The sequence below is a fragment of the Canis lupus genome, chromosome 7 (assembly GCF_048164855.1).
Source record: "Canis lupus baileyi chromosome 7, mCanLup2.hap1, whole genome shotgun sequence".
NCBI lineage: Eukaryota > Metazoa > Chordata > Mammalia > Carnivora > Canidae > Canis > Canis lupus.
This window is the reverse complement of record NC_132844.1, coordinates 60,031,908-60,046,920: the sequence shown is the minus strand read 5'-3', so window position 1 is coordinate 60,046,920 and position 15,013 is coordinate 60,031,908. Positions and strand designations below refer to the sequence as shown.

Genomic DNA, 15,013 nt, shown 5'->3' with positions numbered 1-15,013 from the left:
GGGATTTGATCCCGGGTCTCCAGGATCGCGCCCCGAGCCAAAGGCAGGCGCTAAACCACTGCGCCACCCAGGGATCCCTGAATAAAATCTTTTTAAACTATATAAATAAATTAAATAAAATTAGTTTAAAGTATACAAATAATACAGGGGTATATTCTCAAAAAAATTAAAGCACTATAGGTAGGGCTGTGTCATATTTGACCAGGACTTCCTACCTTCCCCAAAGTACCCCTACTACCCACTACTAACACTATACTGGAGGGACACCTGAGTAGTTCAAGGGTTGAGCGTTTGCCTTCAGCTCAGGGTGTGATCCCGGGGACCCACCAAGTCCCATGCCTGTGTCTCTGCCTCTCTCTCTCTGTGTCTCTCATGAATAAATAAAATATTTTTTTAAAAAATACAATATACTGGATATCCTGGATATGATCTCAATCCTTTTTCTGTGCATTCAACACACATTTTTCCACATGTGCAGAAATAAATAATATTGTTGAGTGCTTTTATTTTACATAAATGATGCGTGTGTGTATGTCATTCTTCAACATGCTTTCCCCTACTCAACAGTATGTCTTGGAGAGCCACGTCTATTTATACTTATGCCATCCTTTCTTGGGATCATTGTGTCTGGATAGGCTTTACTGATCAAATCAGCCCCTCCTAATAGCTGTTCAAATTATTCCCAATTTTCATTACTAAAAACAGGGCTGAGATGAACATCTTTGTACAGACCCCCTTGAGCACAGTGCCCTGTATAGGGCAGGGACACCACCTCTTCTTGTCTCTCACACCACTTACAAACACATCTAAGGGGAGGTCTCAACCTGGGAGCCACTGGAGGTCTTGGGAGGCCTTGAACCCCTGAAATCATACCCCAGTTTATCCATGCATGCCTCTGTGTGTATGGACTATTCTGGGGAGAGGAGCCAATAACCCTCACAGGTTTTCTGGTTTTCAGAGGGCCTCAAAAGCTAAGAAGCAGTGACTTGTGTGAACGTTTGTGCCTTTGCAAAATACCATGCTACATGCTCAAAAAAGACAAGGTGGGTACCATGAAGCCTCTTCCTTCCCAGCAGTTTTTACTGCTGTGATGACCTCTGGAGGCAGACCTAGCCAAATCCTGGCTCTACCCCTCTCTGCAAGCACTTAATTAGCATGAGCCTCAGTTTCCACTTTACAAAGTGAAGTCATCCCTGCCTCAAAAGATTGCTGTGAAAAGAATGAAATCACCGGTGCCAAGTGGTAGGCGCTGCTCTGTGTCCCTGCCCTTGGCCTCCTTCCTTCCGGCCAAGATCCTTAGGCAACTGGGACCCTCTCAAGGGCAGAGACCAAGGCTCACCCAAAGCCTGCAAAACCCCCTGGGCTTGAAGCCTAAATCTGCCGTGGACAAATGAGAACACCGTGAGCAGAGTCCCTGCCTTGCCTCTGTGAGCCACACTGGAGCAATGCCATAGCACAGGCCCTGGGCCTGAAGGGGTTCTGCTCGAGAGACGGGGCAGGGGGCAGCTCTAAGTAGTGAATACATGTGTGTGATTCATGGGAGAGTGAGTTCGTGCATATGAACGTGGATGTGTGTGTGTATTAGTGTGCCCACATGTGTTGGAGAGGCAGAGACAGCAGCAGGGGGCCAGGGTTTCCTGAGAGGCAGAAGCCTTGGCCTCTGCCCTTGAGGAGTTTCCCGGCTGATGATATGCAATCACCCTGTGTGCCAAACTCTGCTCCTGTCTTTGAGGAGCTCCCGAGGGGACAAAAGCAAAACAGCTGGGCTCAGGCAGTATTTCCAGAAGACAGCACTGTCCCCAACCCCTGGAGTCAGACTCGTAATTCCACAGGCACAACTCCATGTGTGGCACCCAGGAACAGAAGCATGCTCAAGACCTAGAGTAGAAGAGGGTGGAGTCAGCTGTGTCCTGGGGCCACGGACCCACAGGGAGAGGGGGCGCCCTGCAGACCCTGACCCAGGATGTCTCCCGCCACCTTCTCTCCTCCCTTCCCTCCCTCCCCAATGTGGCCTCCTGGGCAACCTCCTCTACTGCACAGGCAGGGGCCTAGGGCCCTAGTACACTGACGACCCTTTCTCCATCCTCAGCCCTCTCCCTCCTTCTGGGCAGCTGATCCCCACCTTTCCCACCCCGGCCCCACTCTCAGGGGACAGCCTCCCACTCCCAAGGCCTTCAGGAGTGAACACTTCAAAGTCTTTACCAAGTACACCTTTATGCAAACTGGGTCCTCATCCCTGAGGACCCAGAACACTCCTTCGCGTGTTCCGGCTCCCCTGTTTCCCCCTCTGTTGGGGCCTCCATCTCCAACAGCCACTGCAGAGGCTCAGCAACCCAAGCCCTGGGACCCATGACAATTACTCTACCAATCAGAGCTTCAGTCCCCACCTCTGCAGAATGGGGAAGCCGAACAGAACCTTTGCCTCCTAAGGCTTTGGGAAGACAAGACAGTATCAGCACACCAGGTGCTTGGAAGAGGTCTGGCAGGCAGGAGGGGTTCACCAAATGTGATCACAATTGCCTTAACCCCTAAGTAACACCCACATGTCTGGAAGGCCGAAAAGGCACCATCCAGAGATTATTAGGTGCTCAGGAATGCAGCATCCCTGCATGGGATGGCACCAACAGCTGTTCACTCATCCCATTACACTGTCTTCCGGTCTAAGCCAGAGGGATGGACCCCCAAATCCATCCCTCCTGGGGCCTCAACCCACCTCTGTTGAGGACTCTGGCTCTCCATCAGGCAACTTTGCTCTGCTTTGCTCCAGGGGGTCACCTTCCTCGGGTCCGGGTATCACCGGGGGGGTCTTCAGAGTGAAATCTAGACTGTGCTAATGGGTCTTTCTCCTCAAAAGCTATCAAAGTTCCAAAATAACAGAAGCAAAAGCAGTGCATCACCCAAGGAGTCATTAATAAAAGTTTGTTGTGCACACACCAAAAAGACAGTTTGCAAACCCGCACTTAGCACTCAAACCAAAACATGGAATGAGGCTCAGGTATGTTGTTTTAAAGGAATTTATGTAATGAGAAAGAAGTGACTGGTTATAATATTAGAGTTTTCTTAAATGACAGGGAATTAATCAGTATTACCTCCTATCAACTTCAGGAAACAGTTCCAGTTTTGCTTGTAATTTCCAGAGGCATAAGCAAGAAATGACCCAGGTCAGGTTAGTTGTGCAAAATAAGCTAAAGTAAGCATGGCTCGTACAACTAACCTGGTTTTGTCCGCTCAGGGACTTTTCAAGTCTGGCCTCTGTTTGCTTGTGATTTTTACCTATGCTAGCATCTTCTTACGAAAGACCCCCTCAAAGAAAGGAGGACCCACCGGTCTACAAACTGCTCAAATCTCTCCCAGCCTAGAGCATTCCTCACGCTGCCCTCTCCTGGTCCTCTCTTGTCAGACAAGCTTCTTCAAGAAAGTCCTCCATGATAGTCCGCTTGTCCCCATTCTTCCTCGCTCCACTGCAGGCTGCCTCTGCCCTACCTCTCCGCCAGTGACAGTCATGTGGACACTTGACCCATCCTTCTGCGGACCTCTCTTCTAAGGGTCTCTGCTCCATGAACTGGGGTGACCATTTCCTCCTCACACCTCACCTCTGCGCCTCTGGGACTCCACTTTCCAGCTCTCCTCCCTCCCTTCCTCCTATTTCTTCTTGATCTGCCCAGCTTCCTCCTCCAGGCAGCTGTCTCTTAAACACCAGAGTTCTCCAGGGCTGTGCCCTGACTGTGTGCTCCTCTCTGCCCCTCCTCGCTCTCTGGGTGGCCACATGTGTCCCGATGCCTCTGAAACCTTCCACTCTGTTCTCTCCCCAACCTTGTGTTTTGTCTCCCCCAAACACTTGCAACTCAGCAACCAGAACAGAGCTCCTCCTCCTTCTCTCCTTTCCTCTCTCAAGGTCCCACCAGCTCCCCACCAAGCTGCAGATCTAGAAGACACCCTTACTTCCTTCTACTTCCAAACATTCACCAGATCCTGCCCATTCCACCTTTGGGGCAGTTCAACAGTTGGGTGACCTAGCAGGTTGAAGACTCAAGGATACATAGATGTACTTTACTTCAAGAAAGTGGTTCAGAGACACCTGGGTGGCTCAGCCTTAGGCTCAAGGAGTGGTCCTAGGATCTAGGATTGAGCCCCACATCGGGCTCCCTGCAGCCTGCAGGGAGCCTGCATCTCCCTCTGCCTATGTCTCTGCCTCTCTCTGTCTTTCTTGAATAAGAAAAGAAAAGAAAGAAAAGAAAAGAGAAAAGAAAAGAAAAGAAAAGAAAAGAAAAGAGAGAGAGAGAGAAAGAAAGAAAGAAAGAAAGAAAGAAAGAAAGAAAGAAAGAAAGAAAGAAAGAAAAAGAAAGAAAGAAAGAAAGAAAGAAAGAAAGAAAGAAAGAAAGAAAGAAAGAAAGAAAGAAAGAAAGAAAGAAAGAAAGAGGCTCAGAGGGCAACTAGCAAGCCCCATGCCCCCAGTCACAGGCTGTCAGACCTGGTCTTCAGCAGGCCCCAGCCCCCCAGTCATATCAGGGATGCTGTGGGCATCTTCCCCTCCCTGCCTTGGCCCTGCCAGTCACCCCCTGAACAGGCCACACTCCCCTTCACTCCCCCTCCTTAGGCACAGCCTGCAGCTTGCCCCACGCTAGGCTCCTCCCCTCCCTGCCCACTCTCCTTCACTGTTTCCCACCCCACAGTTCCTCTTAAGGCAAAGCTCTGCCCTCAAATAACCTATCCCCATATAACTTGGTTGTGCTATCTTGAATTTCTGGACCCCTGCCCTATCTCCCAACATGACTCCTCTATGCCAAACTATCTCAAACTGCTAAATACCAATTTTCCCCCAAATATGTCATAACTCTCAACCTTTATCCCTGCCTGCCCTACCCTAGTGCTCTTACCTGCCTGCCTGCCCTCACGCCGCCAAGTAGAGGGGTCCTCCGCACAGCAGCCCTGTCAATCCTGACAGATGCAATTTGGGATGAGGAGCCTCTGGGCATTTAAAGCCAGGTTGTGAGGTCTGGGTCTCAGGCCTGGTGCAGCCTCACTGGCCTCTAGGGCCCCCAAACTGTTAGTGGGTCTCAGTCCATCCCACTCAATGTCATCTCTGGCTTTGGCTAGGATGAAAGGCACTCCCACTTTAGGATGTCGCTTGGCCAGCTAATTTTCTGGCTTCCAGGAATCTCCTTGGGGAGTCTTTCTAGGTCTCCCAGGCTAATGGCTGCTGAGGGAGACACTTCCTGACACTTCCTGTAGAATGAACTGGACCCATAACCTCTCAGGAGCTTCTCCAGGGCAGGGATCATCGTTTGCCATCTGGGCTCACATGGCCCATGCTTGAATCCGGCAGGGTCCCAGCATGTCACAGGTGGGCCACTCCACCAGCATCACTGAAGAGGGTGTAACAAAGGTGTGGGCAGCACAGTGGGCTCCGCAGTGCCCCATGGGCACAGCTCTGAGAGAGAGTGTAGCAGAGATACTACAAGAGGGGACTGAGGCCACCCCTGCAGGGGCAGAGGACAGCAACAAGTACCCCATGCCCTCTCTTTCACCCTCCCTATGAGCTCCTGCTGGGACCTCCCGCTGGCCAAACCCAGTTAGAGGCCATGGGAGCCCCTGGTTGCAGTCCAGAAAAGGGCAAGAGGAACACTGACAGAAAAATTAAGATGTCCAGCCCTGGGCTTAATGAATGTCAGCTGATGAGAATTCAATTGATGAGCCATTTGAGAAGGGGTCCATAGGATGACAGACCGTGTCTCCAGGAGAAAAGGACACTCCAAGCCAAACAGGTGCAAAGGCATAGCTGTGGGTTCACAAAGCTCCCCTGCCCATAAAGGCAGCAGGCAAGTGGGAGCGCTTGGAGAAACAGAGCTGTTTAGCCAGCTTATACGGGACTTCCTTGGCCTGGCTTCTCCAGATGGAGAGGCAGAGACAACCTTTTTGGGGAGCAGGGAAAGATCTGCACTCTTCATTTTGTTTTTTTTTTTTAAGATTTTATTTATTTATTCATGAGAGACATATATAGAGAGAGGCAGAGACACAGGCAGAGGGAGAAGCAGGCTCCATGCAGGGAACCCAACATGGAACTCGATCCCAGGTCTCCAGATCACGCCTTGAGCCAAAGGCGGCACTAAACCGCTGAGCCACTCGGGCTGCCCCTGCACTCTTCATTTTGATCAATCACTCAACAAACACTGAGCACCCACTTGGTCCTGGGTGCTGAGAGCTGGGTGCAGGGAGCCCACAGTCAGCTGGGCGCAGAGTGCACAGGGTGGCCCACTTCCTTGGCCAAAGTCAAAGCTCAAGTTTCAAGGGACAGGAAATAGTACTGATAAATAAGGCAGGGAGCAGGTCTCCAGAGGGAAGCGCTGCCCTTGGCTGGCTGGAAGGAACTGACCTCAGAGAAAACTGGAAGCAACTTGTGGGTATCTGCAGTGGCCATCCAACTGATGCTTCCAGGAGACTTTAACAGCTGAGGGAGGGCACATTACCAAGAAAGATTTCCACCACAGATCAGTGTAGCAGAAGGAGCAGAAGCTATGAAGTCAGACAGACATGACTTCAAATCCTGGCCTGCCACCAGCCTGGTTTGCTCACTCACATATTAGGCCCAACAGTCACACAGTGTCATCACAAGGACTACTTGGAACAGAATGTGTAAAGTGCCTGGCACAAAACTGGCCCAGAACCAGCCTTCATATCCCAAGTTGAAAGAGATGTGATGTCTACACTGAGAGCTGTCTCTGGTGGGCAGCTGGATTGTCACAGTGACCCCGTAGCAGAGAGCAATGAGCTGGCACCATGTTGGGCCCCAGGCTGGAGGAAGGGTGCTACTCTACTGTAAGAAAATGGGCAGCACTCTATGAAAACTAATAATGGGACAGGAAAAGCAGGGTAAACCCAAAGGGACTCCAAAGTTGTAAGATTTGTAAGGTAAGAAGGCTGCTAGTGCCACCACTAAGACAGTTGTGGAGAATGGGGGCAGGGGCAGAAGCCAAAGCTCTGAGAAAAGTGACTAGCCTCGGTGACCCAAGCCATGAGCAATGGCTGTGCCCAACCTACAGCTCTTATGTGGTCTGAGACCCTCCATCCACAGTCTGTGAGCCCAGTGCCTAGTCCTCTGATGGCCTTGACTCTGCTGGTATATTTCTCAACCCTTTGGGAAGCTGCAGCCCTTCTAAATTCCCCCATTACCTGCTGCTCTACCTTTATGGCTCAAGCCAGGGCAATGGCAGCTAAACAGTGGCCAAGTACAGTGTTTCATGGATTTCAGTGTTAGAGGGTTTCGCTCCTCTAATTCAACACCATTATTTAGGGACCAATGGTGGACTGTGACTCTCAGATGTCCTATGTCCCCTTACACACTAATCTTACTCCAGTATTTTTCTTTTTTTCTTTTTTTAATTTATTCATGAGAGACAGAGCGGGGGGGGGGGTGGGTAGAGACATAGGCAGAGGGAGAGGCAGGCTCCATGCAGGGAGCCTGATGTGGGACTCGGTCCCAGGTCCCTGGGATCATGCCCTGGGCGGAAGGCACCGCTAAACCGCTGAGCCACTGGGCTGCCCCAGGGTTTCTCTCTTATCTTTGGCATTATCAACATTTGGGGCCGGATGGTTCTTTGTTATGGATGCTGTCCTGTTCATCGTGGCATGTCTAGCACTGACCCTGGTCCCTATCTGCTAGATGCCACCCACAGGTGTGACAACCACCAACGCCTCCAGATATTGACAAATGTCCCTAGTTGAGCATGACTGCCTTATCCCTTGCACAGTTTTATTTTCTCCTAATCATGGTAAAGATTTAAAAATTCAACTTTAGTAAGATGCTTGTTATTCCAGTATCTTTCTGGGTGGGGTCGGTAGAGGAAACAAGATGGCAGAGGTGGAAAAGCTTTGTCAACAAAAAGCGACTGACAGCCTGGCACTCAGGGCTGAAGCCAACTTATGGTGGCGCGATGATACTCTTCACATGCATCTCTTCCTCTTTCTTTTCCACTCTTTCTGTCCCCAGCCAGAGCCTGAGGACTGCTGACTGCTTCCAAAGACATCATTTAAACCCACTGAAGTTGCACCAAGGCTTGAGCCATTTATCTTCATCTCACTCCTTCCATCTATCCCCAGCCTGAAGGGATTGCTGTCCTCTGAATCCCTGTACAAACAACTGCCTCATAAGCCACCTTGTAACTCTTTTTTATTGTTGCCTAAACATTTGAAGGTACTAAAATTTTCATATGAATGAAGCCATGTTTAGGAAAGGGAATAGTATTTTATTGTTTGGAAAAAAAAGTTCCAGTAAAGGGCTCCTTTCTCATCCTGGCTAGTCCTGGCAGAGATATCAAAGGTATGGCCAAAAGCCTCACTCATCACGGGTTCTCTCCCATAAACCACATATTGACACTTTGGACATGAATATGAACTCTGGTTTCACAAGATTAACAGTCTAGACTCTGCAGGGGCAGGAATCCTATGAGCAGGGAACACTGGGCATTTGACCTGTATGGGTGAAGTCCACAGGTAAAGATTTGCACAGAAATATGCAACCCTGTCCAGCACTGGTCCTTGGAAATACTCTGTAACGTCTTAATTTTTGCCCACTCCTATACTAAACATCTAAACACAGGCTCCTAAATTAACAATCCAAATTTGGGGGCACCTGGGTGGCTCAGTCAGCTAAGCGTCTGAGTCGTGATTGTGGCTTGGGTCATGATCTCAGGGCCCTGGGATCGAGCCCCATGTCAGGCTCCACATTCAGCACTAAGTCTGATGGAGATTCTCTCTACCTTTGCCCCTTCCTCTCCACTTGCTGTCTTTCCCTCTGAACAAACAAAATTGTAAAATGAAAAAAAAAAAAAAAAAAAGAATCCAAATTTTAACCTTTGAGCTGTCGATATGTTTTGTGTACCTACCAAGTCAGGGAGACAGCAGAGGACAGACACTCCTGAATGCATGGGCCCTGCCCAATTACAATGTGGTATAAAAAGTACCATGCTAAGGATGGGTACAAAGCACAGTAGAGGCGCCAAAGAGCATAAAAAGAACACTGGGCCCAACTCCACTGCATACTCACTCATTTTTACTATCTATGAAATAAAGACATTAACCACCCAGAGTTGTCAACAGGGCTGCAGTCACAGAATTCAAGACTGGAAGACACCTTAGTAGTAGGCATGAGGTAAGACCACAAACATGAGAACACTCTGCAAAGTGAAAGTCTGAAGAGGCAGAGGTTTGCTAGTGGTGGTGTGCACAACTCAGGCAGACCCCCCAGGAGGAAGCGCCCTGCTACTCAGACGAAGGAAGAGAGACAGCAGCGAAGTAGGCTCTGAAGCCCTGGGACTCAGTGGCAGAAGCAGGATCCAGAGGAGGCTTCAGCCCACCACAGCACAAGCTTCCTTCCTCCTTCCCAACCAGCCCCACAGCACCCCTACCCGCCCCAGCCCAGGCACACAGGATTCACTCAGCTCTTCACACTAATGTTTCTTTCTGCCTCGACAGGCTGAGTAGGTGTGACACCTTCCAAAAGTGGTTTTCAGAAAATTCATGATATTTCTAAGCTCAGTAGCGAAAGGAAATGCTCAGTGATGCTGAGGTGCAGTGAAAAGAACTGGACTGGGAACCAGAAAATCCAAGTTCTCATCTTGAATCTGCTTCTTTCATCTGTGAAATTTGGGGAGCTCCTCAGCCCCCAAGTCTACATGGTCATAGTGAAAGGTGCAATCCGTACCAGTTCTGTTTTAAAATAAACTCAAGCCACAGGTGGGTTACATCTGACATGCCCCGTGAGAAAAGCACCCTACATTCCCAGCCATGTGTCACAAAAAGGAAAACTCAAAGTACGTACCAAAGAACAGTAATTATTTAGGAAGCACAAAGTTCTTTCCTTTAAACACTCAACATGAACTTAAATAGAAGTAATTTATTAATTCAACACTTACTGCATTTCTACTCTGTGCCAGATGTTAGAACAGAGTTAGAAACACTACCGCCACATTCCTGGAAGAAGAAAAGGAGACAAACCAAGCCCAGGCCATGAGGACAGGGGAGGGGCAGTGAGAAAGGCCCACCCAGAAGCTGGAGCGTGGGCAGCAGCAAGTGGACTGCACAGCTCCAGCTCTTGCCATCTGAACTGTCCAGTCCCCATCAGCCAGTACCATGCCATAGGCTCAGAGGCCCAGGCTAGGCACCGACCACTGAGAACACATTTCGAATACAGGTTTGGTTTTATCCTCCGAATTAAAAAAAAAAAAAAGAAAGATATGCAACAATTCCTTTATTTCTTTTATCCCTATCATTATTTTGGAAATGTCAAACCGAAAATAAATGAAAAGAGGGGCCCCTAAGTGGCTTAGTCGGTTAAGGATCTGCCTTCAGCTCAGGTCATGATCCCAGGGTACTGGGATCAAGCCCCACATCAGGCTCCCTGCTCAGCAAGGAGCCTACTTCTCCCTCTCCCTTTCCATCTATGCTCTCTTGCTCTCTCTCAAATAGATAATTTTTTTAAAAAATAGTAATAGTACAATTGCCATATACTCATTTAGATTCATCAACTGATCATTTTTTGCAGATATCAAGACATTTCACTAAGTACTTTGGCATCAGGCTTTTTAAACATAAAAACATGCTCTTATAAAGAGAGTAGTCAGACTAAAATTAACTTTTATATGGACAAAAGAGAAAAAAACACACATACATACACCATCTCTGCAAGAAGTTGCCTACTGAAAAGCAACTTAGTTAAGTACAAAGGGAAGACTGTAGGACAGAAGATTTGTGGCAAAGTCTGATGACTGTGTAACTAATTCTCAACCGTTCACATATTTGGGGGACAAGCCTAGAGACACAAAATCCACAGGTAACCCTAAAACCTCATTTCAGGCAAGGGTTTCATTCTCCTTTACCAGCAAACCTTTAACCAGCGCTGGCAGCAAACCAGTGCGTCACTGTAGTTATGGATGGGGCCAACCAGGAACTGGAAGGGTACTGGGTCAGCCCGTGGGTATGGGTGGGCAGAGACCACTCCCAGTCCGGGAAATCCCCCACAGACCCAGGCCCGGAGCAGCATCTGAAAAGGACTGGCATGCAGGAGAGGTCTCTGTTGCCCTCTTCCTGTACTCAGTGCTGGGCCCTCCTGCCTTTAGAATCCCAGAGCAGGAGCCAGGAGCAAGGAGGATGGCTCTGACCCACGCTGGATCATCAGTCCTGGCTGACCAAGAGTTGCCTCTATTTGGCAAGCAAACATTTGCCCTAAGATCAATTGCCAATCAGGGTTTCATAATATCCAAGGGTATCTCAATTATTCAAGAACTCTTGTGAAATTCCCAAAATGTTTAAGGTCACTTACACTTAAAAAAAAAAAAAATCTTGTGCTGTATCTTATGAGATAGCCTGTCACAATACCAAACAAATGACAACAGGCATCACTGTTCCTGAATCTGGCTGGAAACTACTGGCTTTAAAAAATCATAAAGACATTGGCTTGATACCAAAAACTGAGAAGCAAACTTATGACCACTGTGAACCTGGGAAGTCCAAATAATTTGGCACATGACTAACATTTGGGAAAACAATTCAGCAAATGTCCAAAATGCTGAGAGGAACTGAACTGTGATCTGTACCCATCCTCCAGGTGAAAGAGAATAAAATAGAGTCCCAAAACTTTTTGTTAAAGATTGAATTACAAAATCAGAGGGAAGAAAGAAATGCAGCTGCCCGGACAGATATGAATTTCAGTTATCAGTATCACGCAATTTTCATCAAAAACAAGAATTCTCAGCAGCTGAGAAAGAAAATGAGAGAGCATGAGAAGAGGCCAAGGAAGGCAAGGAGGGAATGAAGGAGGGAAGCCAAAGAGGATGCACCCAAGAGAGGACAGAGCCTCTGGGCCCCAGAGGAGGTGCACCCTGGGGCTAGATCCCCTGCTGAGGGAGGAGCTCCTCCCCTCAGACGCAGGAGGCAGGCCTCAGATGAATTCAGCCTCATGATGGACTCTCTTCCACTGCCCATTTGCGCTATAGCAAGGCTGGGCTCGAGTCTCAGGAGGGAACTGTCTATCACCCAGGAAGAGGCCACCCTGCCACAAGTGCTTGGCTTCTGTTTCCCAGGAGCACTGGTGGTGACAAGACGATCTCTGCACATTCTTTGGCCGGGTCCCCACCTGCAGCCAAGGGCACGCCCTTCAAAGTGGCTGGGGCAGGGGTGGCAGCCAGAAGCATGTCCAGACTACTCCAGAAGCACCCCCCATCAGCTGGGTCCCCTGAGCACTCATCCCTTGTGCAACTGCCCTGAGGCTTGGCTTGCCCAACACAACTAGGTAGCAGCACAAGCCCAACAGGAGCCCAGATCTCCCAACCCCAACAACAGGCCTACAGCCCCTTCCACATTTCTTCGCAGTGCTATAGCAGAGGGAGTAAAACTGTGGGGAGAACCAGACCCCTCAGGAGACACAGCAATGAAGCCTATAAACCAAGAGACATGAGGCTCTTTGTCCTGTCAGGGATAGCTTCTTAAGGGTGAAGAAGGGAAAAAAACAAAAGCCAGCCTAGACTCATAGGGAAACATAATCTGTGATTATAAATATTTCATGAGCAAAGAAAGTGGTATTGGTTGAGACACTGGGGTGGGGAGGGTGGACAGCAAATTAGATCCCAGTTTGCAAAGTGATAGGGCAGCTGGAAAAACTGCAAAGCTGAGGCTATTCTGGGCTGGGCTCTAGAAAGGCCTGCGTCACAGACGGAGAGCAGGCTCCGGCCACTCGGCTTTGTAGAAACCACAGCCTTCCAGTGGTCAGCACAGATCACCTTGGGAGGAGTGTTTAAACCCATGGAAGACCAGAGGAGGGGACAGCAAGGACAATCATTTGAATGACCTGGGTAGCCTCAGTGGCAGCGGGTAACTAACTGAAAGAATGCGGCAGAGCTGCAGAACCCTGCACACTCATGAAAGGATTCATGCACTCTCCACTGACTAAGGGCACAGGAAGGAGTCTGACTCCAGAAAGCAGGGAACCTGTGAAGCAAGAGGGCAGCTCAGGAAAGAGCAAAGGCCCAGGCCCTGAGCTGGTGGTGCCTGCCTGAGAATCACAATTCTGTTTTCCTTTCCAGGAGGGTTCTCCCCACCACTACCCCTCTCCTGCGAACCTTTAGGAACAGCCTGGAGAACAGAAAGTGACAAGCTCACTGAGTACTAGCCACTGCAGCTGCAGAGACACTCACCACTGACAAAGCAGGTCCTGGTCTGTGTGTGAGTCCTCCTCCACGGCCACCCACTGCAGCAAAGCCACAGACTCTAGCGGCCCTTTCAGAGGGCCAGATGGAAAGGAACCTTGGGTACCCATGGGTACCTTGAATCAGAGTCAGTCAGAGGAACCCTGGGGAGGGGGGGCGGTGCCCATCTCAACTAGGAAGACAGAAAACTACTAGCCCTCCCTTCCTTGCAGTCGGGCCTTAGCAGGCAACAGGCTCCAGGGTATACCCAGTGACTTCAGAAAACTCAAATTCTCCTCTAGGATCATAGCTAGAGATCAACTCAAGGTGGAAAGGTCTCATCAAACACAAAAGTCAGACTCCATAATGTGAGAAGACCCCTCAGGTAAAGTCCCAGGATCTAAGCTCAAGACCAGTTTTTCCCACCTATTAGTTTTAAGACCCTGTGAAATTATCTAGGAAACTCAGTGTCCTCATCTAAAATATTAAAAAACATCTAAAGGACCAGTGCCTGCCAAACCTAGGGACTGGGAGGGACCCACGAATAGACATATACGTAAATACTTTCAAAACAGATACTAAGTGCCATTCCAATTTAAGAGATCATTTGCATCCAGCTACCTACTTGATTCCTCTTGGATGTCTCAAAGGCACCCTTATCCAGATGCCCCCAACAGCTCCCACCCTCCCCCCCAGACCTCTTCTAGGGCCCTCCCCCCTCACTGCCTGGTAAGACTAACCATCCAGGGATGGCAGCCAGAAACCTGGAACCCATTCCTCTTCTCCACCGTCTTAATGTACCACCAAGCCCAGTCAACTGCACCTCCTAAAGACTTCTACTTCCCTCTCTCATCACCATCCCTCTCCAACTCGTGGTCATCTTCACAGGGTCTGCTGCAAAGCCTATGCTAGCCATTCTGGCCTCCCTCAGCCTGTCCATAGAGCAAATCTAGGCCAATATCTCCCACCACCCCTACTCCACATGCTAAATTTCCCACAACAGTACGCCAATGCCCTCAGGACAAGGAAAGCTGCCTAGGGCTTATGAAGCCCTGCACAGCCTGGCCCTGGTCCTCCCTTCATCCTACACCACACCCTGACTCACTCTCCCTGCTCCAGCCACACTGGCTTTTTCACTGCTGCCACAGGGGTTTTGCACATGCTCTTCCCTTTGCCTGGAACATTTCCCCCTCCTTTCTTGACTACCTAATGCCTAACCATTCATTTTTGCTAAGGTATAAAGTACACAGAGTACACTGCTATGTACAGGTCAATAATTATTTACAGATGTATACATTCCCGTAACTCTCATCTAGATCTAGATTGATCTATGTACACTTCCAATATCCTTAAGTTCTCCTCATCCCCAGCCCCTAGGTAACCATTATTCTGACTTCTATCACTTCTATTCACTCTTCAGAAAGCTGCTGATGCAACCCTTTCTCAGGGAAGCTGCCTCTAATCCCTCAGAAAAAGTCTAACCTTGCTAGCACAAGCACTTTCACACTTGAGGATTTGCATTTGAGTAATTATGTGACCTGTGTGGATTTTCCCCAGGAACACTGTAAGCTCCATGAGGGCAAGGACCTCATCTACTTGTACTCACCTCTGTTTCTCAAGGCAGGCATGCAGAGTAATAACAACAGAAATTAGCTAATACCTCTCAAGTACTTATTGCCAGGCACTTATACGCACTATCTCACTGAATTCTCCCATCATTCCTACCAAATAGGTGCCATTATTATATCCCCATTTTACAGGTGAGGATACTGAGAGACAGAGAAATTAAATAACTTGCCCAAAATCATTAAGTGGTAAGTAGTGGAGTCAGGATT

The 15,013-nt window shown here is 49.0% G+C and overlaps 1 long non-coding RNA gene across 1 annotated transcript; it reads right to left on the bottom strand.

Moving 5' to 3' along the window:
* Positions 1-424: 424 nt before the first annotated feature.
* LOC140636963 (uncharacterized) lies at positions 425-13,843 on the bottom strand. Its single transcript, XR_012034214.1, has 3 exons — positions 4,878-13,843; positions 2,714-2,854; positions 425-1,878 (listed from the first exon to the last, which is right to left on the bottom strand). It is a non-coding gene; the product is annotated as an uncharacterized lncRNA (long non-coding RNA).
* Positions 13,844-15,013: the final 1,170 nt, after the last annotated feature.